At 43.7% G+C, this 12,967-nt stretch overlaps 1 long non-coding RNA gene across 1 annotated transcript; it reads left to right on the forward strand.

Moving 5' to 3' along the window:
• Positions 1–304: 304 nt before the first annotated feature.
• Positions 305–12,644, forward strand: LOC106588205 (uncharacterized). The gene is made up of 4 exons (XR_001324608.2): positions 305–580; positions 11,301–11,343; positions 11,647–11,726; positions 11,862–12,644. It is a non-coding gene; the product is annotated as an uncharacterized lncRNA (long non-coding RNA).
• Positions 12,645–12,967: the final 323 nt, after the last annotated feature.

Genomic DNA, 12,967 nt, shown 5'->3' on the forward strand with positions numbered 1-12,967 from the left:
TGTTTTGTGTTTTCTATTTCAATGTTTGTGTTCTAGGTTTTCTATTTCTATGTTGTTGTTTTTTTTGGGTTGATCTCCAATTGGAAGCAGCTGGTCCTCGTTACCTCTGGAGATCATATTTAAGTAGGGGGTTTTCTTCCTGGGTTTTTGTGGGTAGTTGTTTTCCGTTTTGTCAAGTGTACCTGACGGAACTGTTGGCTGTCGTTTTGTTGTTTTGTTTAAGTGTCTTCATTAAAGTTAAGAAATTAGCACTCTACACGCTGCGCCTTGGTCCCCTTTATACGACCCGCGTTACAAAGGCGCCAAGCTCTACGTAACTAAATCGTGCGCATGGGCGAAATTTAAAAAGGCAGGCGCAAGCAAAGAAAATAACGGTTTTCTCTCAGTTTGTACTTTGCAGCAGAAGCAAAATATCACCAAACATGTATGCAGTTGTGGATTTTTTTGAAGAAGGGACATCAGAAATTGTTCCAGTGGAAAATATTGAAGTTTGATGGGACGTGCGACAATTTGAAAGAATGTATTGCTATTTGGCAGCGCACGGGGAAGAGATATCCTGCCTACATCATAGCTCTGGATGGTAAGCTAACTAGGTAGCTAACGTTACCCAGATAATGAGACAGTATAACATAGCTAGCTAAATGGTTAATGTTATCAATCGTTAAACTTAGTGAAAAAAAAGTAATACATCCAAGATATTGGCTATAACAATAACAACTAATGTAGCTAACGTTAGCTAGCTAAGGAGCTAGTTATATCACTTAAGTTCACTAGTATGTGTAGGTCGCATGCTAACCACTGGCTAGTTAGCTGTTCGGCAGGCCGATCCACCAGCTTACTAGCTGCTGGTTAGCACGAAAGCTAGCTAACACATACTAACTGGGCTGATTGCCAGGCCATTGTTGTAAGTAAGAATGTGTTCTTAACTGACTTGACTGGTAAAATAAAATAAAAGATATAGCTAGTTAGTAAGCTAAGTTGCAAACGCAGCTTATGATATTATGGGGTGAGGGGGTATGGAACATGGTGAGTGATGTGAGCAGCTCCTAGCTGTCGCCTAGCTAATAATGTTCATTTTTACTTTGTAGAAGATTGCAAAAGACTAGTATAATTTTTTTTTAAAGGACCATGCCAGAATGTGCAAGAGAAGAAAGGGAGAGGAATGAGGGACAAAAGAAAGAACCCGCATTATGTGGAAAACGAAATACTGATCCAACCAACCTAAAAACTGTCTTTGGTGAAGGCTAATGCCCTAGGAAAATGTTCTAGTGAGATTAAACGTATTTTTCGATGAACCTCCCCTTTAACATAACGTTAGTTGATGAAAACATTATTATAAACAAAAAAATGCACCTTTATTTAACCAGGTAGGCAAGTTGAGAACAAGTTCTCATTTGCAACTGCGACCTGGCCAAGATAAAGCAAAGCAGTTTGACACATACAACAACACAGAGTTACACATGAAATAAACAAACATACAATCAATAATACAGTAGAAAAATCTATATGCAGCATGTGCAAATGAGGTAAGATAAGAGAGGTAAGGCAATAAATAGGCCATGGTGGCGAAGTAATTACAATATAGCAATTAAACATTAAAGAAGGCAATACAACAGTTTACATTTGGCCGCCTTTCCTTCCAGTTCTCTGCTGCCAACGACTGGACGAACTGCAAAAATCACTGAAGCTGGAGACTCATATCTCCCTCACTAGCTTTAAGCACCAGCTGTCAGAGCAGCTCACAGATCACTGCACCTGTACATAGCCCACCTGTAAATAGCCCATCCAACTACCTCATCCCCATAATTTATTTATTTATCTTGCTCCTTTGCACCCCAGTATCTCTACTTGCACATTCATCTTCTGCACATCTATCACTCCAGTGTTTAATTGGTATATTGTAATTACTTCGCCTTACCTCCCTTATCTTACCTCATTTGCACACACAGTATACAGACTTTTTCTACTGTATTATTGACTGTGTTTGTTTATTCCATGTGTAACTCTGTGTTGTTGTATGTGTCGAACTGCTTTGCTTTATCTTGGCCAGGTCGCAGTTGTAAATGAGAACTTGTTCTCAACTAGCCAACCTGGTTAAATATAGGTGAAATAAAATAATAAATTATTGTCTTAAGAAAATAATTTATGAACAAAGCATTTAACAAACAACCCGTACGCAGCTTAGGGACGCAGCCCAAAAGACGCTGCACCAAAACCCACAGGCAGAGGGAAAAACACCTGTACCTCTGAACAAAACACCTGACAACAAATAATCACGCACACAGCACAAACTACACAGAAAGACTAAATACCCTCCCCCACTAATGAACTAATACTAAACAGTTGCCAACTAAACTAGACCTAACCAACAGAAAATAAAAAAGAGGATCGGTGGCAGCTAGTAGGCCGGCGACGACGACCGCCGCTGCAGGACGCTGAGGTACAGGAGGTCCCTCCGCCCCCCCTGGACATCGGGGGGGTCCGGTGTACACAGTCCGGTCCATCTTGGACTCCAGGCGCTGGGTAAGGGGCCTGCAGTACCTCGTGGACTGGGAGGGGTACGGTCCGGAGGAGAGGTGCTGGGTACCGGTGGAGGACATTTTGGACCCATCGCTGATTCCGGAGTTCCACAGCCTCCATCCGGATCGCCCTGCGTCTCGCCCTCCGGGGCGTCCTCGAGGCCGGCGTCGGCGAGCTGTGGGAGCCGCCCGTCAAGGGGGGGGGTACAGTCACAACATCGACGGAAGGTGGCGCCCCTCACAGCAACCGCACCGGCCCCCCTTCATCAGTGAGGTAATGGGAGCCGCCACCTGCCAAAGCCCCGGATAAACCTCCGGTAGTAATTGGCAAACCCCAAGAACCGCTGCACCTCCTTCACCGTGGTGGGAGTCGGCCAATTACGCACGGCCGAAATGCGGTCACATTCCATCACCACCTCGGATGTGGAAATGCGATACCCAAGGAAAGAGACGGCTTGTTTGGAGAACTCACATTTCTCAGCCTTGACGTATAGGTCATGCTCCAACAGTCGCCCAAGCACTTTGCGCACCAGAGACACATGCGCGGCGCGGGTGGGGGAGTAGATCAGAATGTCGTCGATGTACACCACCACACCCTGACCTAGCAGGTCCCGGAGAATCTCGTCCACAAACGATTGGAAGACGGCGGGAGCATTCTTTAACACATACGGCATGACGAAGTACTCATAATGGCCAGATGTGGAACTAAATGCGCCACCTTCCGTCGATGTTGTGACAAAGGGGGAGAAAGATAGAAGGGGAGAGTGACAAAGCGAAATGAGACAGAGAGAGAAGGATGTAAGAGTTGCATAGTTACTACTAGTGCTGGGGGATAGTACTACATCCATCATCAATGGCGACGAAGTGACAATGTCAAAAACAATGTTTTGTTCAATTTGTAGTCGACTCAAGAAATTCTGTTTCAGAAACTTTTTACAATCACGGATAATGATGTTAATAATCTATTCATATTTGTGTTCTGCAAAGGCCTAATATCGGTAACAATAATGGTTTTGTCCGAATACTCGGCACACCCCTATTAAAGACTGGATGATTGTGCTAACAAGGCAAGGGTTTTTTAGAACAGTTGCACACTGTCACGTCCTGACCAGTAAAGGGGTTATTTGTTATTATAGTTTGGTCAGGACGTGGCAGGGGGTATTTGTTTTATATGGTTTGGGGTGTGTGTGTATGTAGAGGGGTGTTTGATTTATGATTTCCGGGGTTTTGGTCTATGTTTGTATATTTCTATGTCTGTTCTTGGGTGTTTATTTCTATGTTTCGGTATTTGGGATTGGGGCCTTCAATTGGAGGCAGCTGTTTATCGTTGCCTCTGATTGAAGGTCCTATAATTAGGAGTATGTTTGTTTTGGGAATTGTGGCAGGTTGTTCTTTGTACTGCTGTGTGAGCCTACAAGACTGTTTGTCGTCCGTTCATTGTTTTTTCGTGTTTTATTTTGTAAATAAACATGAGCATTCACGTACCCGCTGCGCCTTGGTCCATTCACTACGACGACCGTTACAGAACCTCCCACCAACAACGGACCAAGCAGCGGGGGATGGAGCAGCAAAGGAGTTATCTGGAGTCATGGACCTAGGAGGAGATTCTAGCCGGAGAGGGCCCATGGAGGAAGGCTAAAGAGGACCGGGACTGTTACAGGGGTACACGGTTGGCGTTTAAGCCTGAGAGGCAGCCCCAAGAAATGTATTTGGGGGGCACACGGGTAGTTTGGCTGGGCCAGGATTAAGCCCCAAGCCAACTCCCCGTGCTAATTGGAGGCAGCCTATTACTGGTCAGGTCCCATGCTTTGGAGTGATGCGCACGGCGTCGAGGCCAAGTATTCACAGGCCGGTGTGCGCGGTGCCAGCGCCCCGCATTTGCCAGGGGGAAGCGGGCATCCAGCCAGTAAGGGTGGAGCCAGTACTGCGCTCAAGACCCGCCAATGCGTCTTCACGGCCCAGTGTATCCTGTTCCCGCTCCTTGCACTAGCCGTGAGGTGCGTGTCTCCAGTCTGATACCTCCAGTACCAGCCCCACACACTAGGCTTCCAGTGCATCAGCTCAGTCCAGTACGTCCTGTTCCCGCTCCTCGCACTAGCCTTGGGGTGCGTGTCTCCAGTCTGATACCTCCAGCCCTGTGGTGCGTGTCCCTAGTCTGGCGCCTCCTAAGCCAGCCCCATGCATCAGGCCTTCAGTGCGCAGTCCCCGTCCAGAGCTTCCGGCAACAGTGCCCCGTCCAGAGTGTCCGGCAACAGTGCGCGGTCCAGAGCTTCCGGCGATAGTGCCCCGTCTAGAGTCGCCCTCCAGTCCGGAGCTCCCAGAGTCGCCCCAGTCCGAGCCCCAGAGCTAGCTCCCAGAGTCGCCCTCCAGTCCGGAGCTCCCAGAGTCGCCCCCCAGTCCGGAGCTCCCAGAGTCGCCCTCCAGTCCGGAGCTCCCAGAGTCGCCCTCCAGTCCGGAGCTCCCAGAGTCGCCCTCCAGTCCGGAGCTCCCAGAGTCGCCCTCCAGTCCGGAGCTCCCAGAGTCGCCCTCCAGTCCGGAGAGCTCCCAGAGTCGCCCTCCAGTCCGGAGCTCCCAGAGTCGCCCTCCAGTCCGGAGCTCCCAGAGTCGCCCTCCAGTCCAGAGCTCCCAGAGTCGCCCTCCAGTCCGGAGCTCCCAGAGTCGCCCTCCAGTCCGGAGCTCCCAGAGTCGCCCTCCAGTCCGGAGCTCCCAGAGTCGCCCTCCAGTCCGAGGTCTCCAGCGACGCGCATCAGCCCGAGGTCTTCAGCGATGCGCCATAGCCCAGAGACTTCGGGATCAGTCAAAATCAAATAATAAATATTTTTAAACTAAACATTTTATGTCAGTTTCAAGTAAGTGTGCATGACTGTTAATAATCAATTTTAAAAAATGTGAAAATGTATTAGCTTTCCTAATGGTTTTGACGTTTTCCGATGGTAGGACATGGTTTGGAAAATATTTTGGAAAAGGTGTTCAATTGTCAGTAAATGTTTTTAAATTAATGCTCACAACACTTCATACCTTGTTATTAATGCCTAAAAAGGAAATTTGTTGATGCAAGTCTTTAAAGATTGTTTAAAATCTTTGAAACCAAGATTCGTGTGAATCACCCGTATACAATGAAATATTAGGTACCTACCGTTATTATTTTTCCTTACCTGATTGAGATATCCCTTTGTTATTAGTGTGCCTTTGTTTTTGGCTCCCCCCTCTTGCCCATTCATTGTACTTTGGCAAGTGTGTTAGTGATAGGATAAAGAAAGAAAGTTGGACCTTCGGGGGAGGGGGAGTCCTAGCTAGACGCGGGAGCGGTATATTCTTTTGACCTTTTCTACACCGGTGGCTGGACGGCGTTCGTGCTTGTTGGATGCATCTTTGCCTTATCGTTTGCCGTTATCTGACTGGCGTGTTGCCCGGTGTTCGTTCGCCAGGGGAGCCATCTCCTGCCTCTTCTCCCCCATCTGATAGCGGAGTCCAAGGAGCACACCAAGAGGAGCATGGCAATCAACGATGGTGCATGTCACGAGCCGTGGAAGCCGAAAACAGTGGCTTCCCGCTAAGCAGTCTACACTCCCAACGAGCGGTAAAAAAAACGAATTGTTTCGCCGCCCTGGAGTCTGATCTTCCTGCACCTTCGTAGCTGGGGGTACCTTTGTCTGCGGCCGCTGTGCCTACTCCTTCCCCTACGATTTCGAAGTCGACGCTGGCAACTTTCCGACCCTGCTCTGGATCGAGTGGGCTTCTCCATCTGTCGGAGGCCTGCACAAGGTGCCAGGAGCTACGGGCTCAAATTATCCTGCCTTTCGCCTGCCCTTAAAGAGTTCTCTGAATCCTGTGATTCGTGAGAAGGGGCGGATTTCCTCGTCCTTCTCGCCAGCCGTGATTTTGGGCAGCTCCATAGTAAGAAATGTGACTGTTCCTGGTGCAAAAACAATTTCCTATCCCGGAGCTCGAGTAATTGTGTCACTGAGTCATCATAATGCTTTAGCAAATGTACATTATAGCAGGGACATTAGTAGACACAATGTAAGTAACCTAATTTATGTCCCTCTAACTGCCCTGAATGTCTCTGCTGATCGTACAGCTATTGTATGCAGCAATCATGTGCCTATGAACCAGATTTATGCTGTTAGCACTGAGGCGGTGTGCCCTATTAGGAAGTCCACTGTTTACATCTCACCCTGCACTAACATAAATAACATGATATCTAGTTCTACTAAGCTTCCCAATAAAGCAATGAAAACAAGCAAGCATCACAGAAAAGTGCTCAAAGTAGCCCACTGTAACGCCCTGGCCATAGAGGGGTTTTTTGTTCTTTATTTTGGTTAGGCCAGGGTGTTACATTGGGTGGGCGTTCTGTGTTCCTTTTTCTATGTTTTGGTATTTCTTTGTTTTGGTCCATGTGTGTGGCTCCCAATCAGGCACAGCTGAAGCTCGTTGCTGCTGATTGGGAGTCACACATAAGGAGCATGTTTTTCCTTTGGGTTTTGTGGGTAATTGTTTCTGTTTAGAGTATTTTCCTAACAGGACTGTTTGCTGTCGTTTTTGTTCATTTTGTAGTGTTCTCTTGTTTATTTGAATTAAAATTCTAATGATGAACACATCCTCTGCTGCACCTTGGTTCCCTCTTCCAGACAGCCGTTACACCCACATTAACATATGTAGCTTAAGAAACAAGCTTCATGAAATTAATAACTTGCTAGTAACAAATTAAATTCATAGTCTGACTATCTCTGAAACTCACTTAGGCAATACCGTTGATTCAGTGGTAGCAATACAAGGTTATAACATTTACAGAAATTACAGAAATGCCAGTGGTGGAGCTGTTTGTTGTTTATATTCAGAACCACATTCCTCTAAAGATTAGAGAGGATCTCATGTTAACTACTGTTGAAGTAAAATGGCTACAAGTTAATCTGCCTCACCTAAAGCCCATTCTTGTGAGAAGCTGCTATAGACCACCAAGTGCTAAGTCAGTATCTGGATAACATGTATGAAATGCTTGATAATGTATGTAATATCAGAGGTATATTTTCTGGGTGATTTAAATATATACTGGTTTTCATCAAGCTGCCCTCTCAAGAAAAATCTTTAAACTGTAAACACTGCCTGCAATCTGTTCAGGTTATCAGTCAATCTACCAGGGTAGTTACTAACAGTACAGGAATGAAATCATCAACATGTATTGATCACATCTTTACTAATGTTGTAGCCATATCTAGGAAAAGCAAAGTTCCAAAGGGCGGGCCTAATATAGTGTATAAGAGGTCACACAATAAATTTGTAGTGATTCCTATGTTGATGTAAAGAATATGTGTTAGTCCGTGGTGTGTAATGAGGAGCAAACAGATGTTGCACTTGACACATTTATGAAATTACTTATCTCAGTTACTAATAGGCATCACCCATTAAGAAGCCACCGGGGTCTGACAACTTGGATGGAAAATTACTGAGGATAATAGAGGACGATATTGCCACTCCTATTTGCCATATCATCAATTTAAGCCTACTAGAAAGTGTGTGCCCTCAGGCCTGGAGGGAAGCAAAAGTAATTCCGCTACCTAAGAATAGTAAAGCCCACCTTTACTGGCTCAAATAGCTGACCAATCAGCCTATTACCAACCCTTAGTAAAGTTTTGGAAAAAAATTGTGTTTGTCCAGATACAATGCTATTTTACAGTAAACAAATTGACAACAGACATTCAGCACGCTTATAGGGAAGGACATTCAACAAGCACAGCACTTACACAAATGACTGATGATTGGCTGAGAGAAATGAATGATGTTTTGTTAGACTTCAGTGCGGCTTTTGACATGATCAATCATAGTCTGCTGCAGGAAAGATGTGTTATGGCTTTACACCCCTGCTATATTGTGGATAAAGAGTTGCCTGTCTAACAGAGGGCATTAATGGAAGCCTCTCCAACATAATCCAGGTAACATCAGGAATTCCACAGGGCAGCTGTTTAGGCCACTTACTTTTTAAATCTTTAGTAATGACATTACTAAGTAAAGCCAGTGTGTCTGTTTGCGGATGACTCAATGCTATACACGTCAGCTACTACAGCAACTGAAATGACTGCAACACTAAACAAAGAGCTGCAGTTAGTTTCAGAATGGGTAGCAAGGAATAAGTTAGTCCTAAATATTTCAAAAACAAAAATAATTGTATTTGGGACAAATCATTCACTATAACCTAAACCGCAATTAAATCATGTGGAAATTGAGCAAGTTGAAGTGACTAAACTGCTTGGAGTAACCCTGGATTGTAAACTGTCATGGTCAAAACATGTTGATACAACAGTAGCTAAGATGGGGAGAAGTCTGTCTATAATAATACGCTGCTTTACCTTCTTCACAACACTATCAACAAGGCAGGTCCTACAGGCTCTAGTTTTGTCGCACCTAGACTACTGTTCAGTCATGTGGTCAGGTGCCACAAAGATTCTGAGCAATTGGCTCAGAATAGGGCAGCACGGCTGGCCATTGGATGTACACAGAGAGCAAACATTAATAATATGCATGTCAATCTCTCCTGGATCAATGTGGAGGAGAGATTGACTTCATCACTACTTGTATTTGTGAGAGGTATTGACATGTTGAAAGCACCTAGCTGTCTGTTTAAATGACTAGCACACAGGTCAGACACCCATGCATACCCCATAAGACATGCCACAAGAGGTCTCTTCACAGTTACCAAGTCTAGAACAGACTATGGGAGGCGCACAGTACTACATAGAGCCATGACTTCATGGAACTCCATTTCACATCAGGTAACTGATGCAAGCAGTAGAATCAGATTTAAAAAACAGATTATAAAACAGCGGGGACTGTGAAGCAACACGAACATAGGCACAGACACATGCATACACATGATAACATATGCACTATACACACACGTACAATTGGATTTTGTGTTGTAGATGTGGAGTAGGTATGTTGTGAAATCTGTAATGAATGTATTGTATTGTTTTTAAAATTGTATAACTCCCTTAATTTTGCCAGACCCCAGGAAGAGTAGCTGCCAAGGCAGCAGCTAATGGGGATCCATAATAAATACAAATAACATACATTCAAACAGACCATATTATGTATTTTCATTTAAAGTAATCTATGCTTTAAGTTAATTGGAGAATATGTTTGTTGCACCATATCCCTGAATCTCATTGAATGTTTTTGCCGTTTGGCTTTTGTAAACTTCGAATGTGGTCTCCGAAACAACCCCGCTTCAGGCTTGGGCAGTGGCTATATTCAATTGGTAAGGAAGTCAGTACAGTAACAATGGGGAGCTTTAGAATGTTGAGTAAATCCTATGTACGTGGATGGAGGACAAAAATACAGAGTAAAGTATAAAATTTGTATGTACAGTGCTCTGGCTGGGCCATTCGAAGAAAATTCAGAGACTTAGCCCGAAGCCACTCCTGCGTTGTCTTGGCTGTGTGCTTAGGGTCGTTTTCCTGTTGGAAGGTGAACCTTTGTCCCAGTCTGAGGTCTTGAGCGCTCTGGAGCAGGTTTTCTTCAAGGAGCTGACTGTACTTTGCTCAGTTCATCTTTCCCTCGATCCTGACTAGTCTCACAGTCCTTGCCGCTGTAAAACATCCCCACAGCATGATGCTGCCACCACCATGCTTCACCGTAGGGATGGTGCAAGGTTTCCTCCAGATGTGACTCTTGGCATTCAGACAATCTTGGTTTCATCAAACCAGATAATCTTGTTTCTCATTGTCAGAGTCCTTTAGGTGCCTTTTGGCAAACTCCAAATGGGCTGTCATGTGCATTTTATTAAGGATTGGCTTCCGTCTGGCCACTATACCATAAAGGCCAGATTGGTGCAGTGCTGCAGAGATGGTTGGCCCACTGGAAGGTTCTCCCATCTCAACAGAGGAACGCTGGAGCTCTGTCAGAGTGAGCATCGGGTTCTTGGTCACCTCCCGGACCAAGGCCCTTCTCTGTACCTCAACACAATCCTGTTTCGGAGCTCTACGGACAATTCCTTCGACCTCATGGCTTGGTTTTTGCTCTGACATGCACTTTCAACTCTGGGACCTTATATAGACAGGTGTGTGCCATGCCAATTCATGTCCATTCAATTGATTTTTACCACAGGTGGACTCCAATCAAGTCGTAGAAACATATCAGGGATGATCAATGGAAACAGGATGCACCCGAGCTCAATTTCAATTCTCATAGCAAAGGGTCTGAATACTTATGTAAATAAGGTATCTGTTTTTTATTTGTAATAAATTAGCAAAAATTCAAAAAACATGTTTTTGCTTTGCCATTATGGGATATTATGTGTAGATCACTGAGGATTTTGTTGTTTCATTTAATCCATTTTAGAATAAGGCTGTAACGCAAAAAGTCAAGGGGTCTGAATACTTTCCAAATGCACTGTATAGTGTAGTTAAAGTTCACTATGGATCTACAAACAGGTTCATCTCTGTAAACTATTTCAATGTATTTGAAGTGTGATTATAGTGTGTTCTGTGTTATTTCTTTGTCTTCTCCAATACTAACTGAATGGTGAATGAATGTATTTACAGTGTAATTATTGTGTGTTCTGTTACTCCTGTCTCTGTCCTCCATACTCTCCCTCTCAATACTCTCTTGTCATAATCACTGCAACTGATAGCATAGCATATACTCAACTTTTGCTTGATGATAATCAACGGCATCAATCAATGTCATTTGTATTACAAACAGAATTGTTAGTCTAAATGTAATGTATGTTTCTCTTTTGCTTTACGTACCCCACTACACAACAATACATGGATGTGTGCACAGGGCTCGTTCAGAAGTACTCCTCATTGAGAGACCACAGGGATATGTAAGAATTCTTCAATTTTCCTACTCACATTAATTCACACACTAAAAACCCTTTTATACCACATTGTGCCTACCCAGACCATAATGTGCTGGCTTGGATATTTTCTTCTCACAATGTTTATTCCATCACATTTCCAGCACCATAACGAGACAATCGCTAGTTATGTATTTGACTAAGTCTGCTCCTCTGACCTCGGTCCCAATAATCCGTCATGACATTTCTAATGTACCCCATACAGTATGCAGCTGTTCAAATTCTATTGATTCTAATCCAGCCTTTTTATTACACACCCTTCAATTTAAGGTCTCGAGGACACTGCAGCCATTTTGCTCCTCCTCTACATCCTTCAAGAATATCCAAATGGACTGTACGTCACAGACATGGTATGTATTTCCAAGCAGACAAATAAATACATGCAAAGTTAGAAGTACTACTGTGTAAGGTGTGCTCAGTTAACTTACTGTTTGAAATATGACTTGAGTAACCATAATCTTATTACATCTTTTTACTTCTTACAGTGTGTAAAGTTCCCATCACCTACAATAAGAATAGATGGGAATCCCTTTTGCGTCAAAGTCTTCCTTGATGGAGAGGAGTATCTCACTGAAGAGCCTGAGGACATCTCCATGGGATTGGGAGTGTCGATGGGGTTCCATTTCCTTTTCAATATTTAGTATGCAGCATCAGTGAAAAGCACTATGCTGTGCATTCAGAAATGTGTTGTGGGAATTGATGAGGGGGGTAAATTACCAACAAATGTTGAATGGCAAACTTTTTGCTGCAAGAGTGATATGGGAGACCAGAGCACAAAGTTACACATGGTGAGTTGTACCAGCCAAAATTACTCCAATTAGAAACCACTTAGAAAGCTGTTATTCGATGTGCTAATGATTTGTTAGTGTCTCTACATGCCTTTTAGTTTTATTATTGACCTGTGAAATATTTTTCATTTATCTAAACATATAATTTTTATCAGTAAGATGGGGTCTTTTGATTGGTATAGTTGAAGTCAATAATTATTGTGTTTTTGTTTATCGATTGCATATTTGGATTTCTGAAACTTTCATAGTCAATCAAATTAATTTGTGTCTTTACAGGTTTGCCACTCAATGTTTTTTATTTATTTATTTCACCTTTATTTAACCAGGTAGGCCAGTTGAGAACAAGTTCTCATTTACAACTGCGACCTGGCCAAGATAACCCTAGAGGTTAGGTGGGACGTTAGCGTCCCACTCTATTCAACAGCCAGTGGAAGAGCGTGGCGCGAACTACAAAAACCTCAAAAATGCTATAATTTCACTATTTCAAACATACGACAATTTTACACCATTTGAAAGATAAGACTCTCGTTAATCTAACCACATTGTCCGATTTCAAAAAGGCTTTACAGCGAAAACAAAACATTAGATTATGTTAGGAGCGTACATAGACACAAATAACCACACAGCCATTTTTCAAGCAAGCATATATGTCACAAAAACCCAAAACACAGCTAAATGCAGCACTATCCTTTGATGATCTTCATCAGATGACACTCCTAGGACATTATGTTATACAATACATGCATGTTTTGTTCAATCAAGTTCATATTTATATCAAAAAAACAGCTTTTTACATTGGCGTG

Source organism: Salmo salar, chromosome ssa27 (genome assembly GCF_905237065.1).
Source record: "Salmo salar chromosome ssa27, Ssal_v3.1, whole genome shotgun sequence".
NCBI classification, from domain to species: domain Eukaryota; kingdom Metazoa; phylum Chordata; class Actinopteri; order Salmoniformes; family Salmonidae; genus Salmo; species Salmo salar.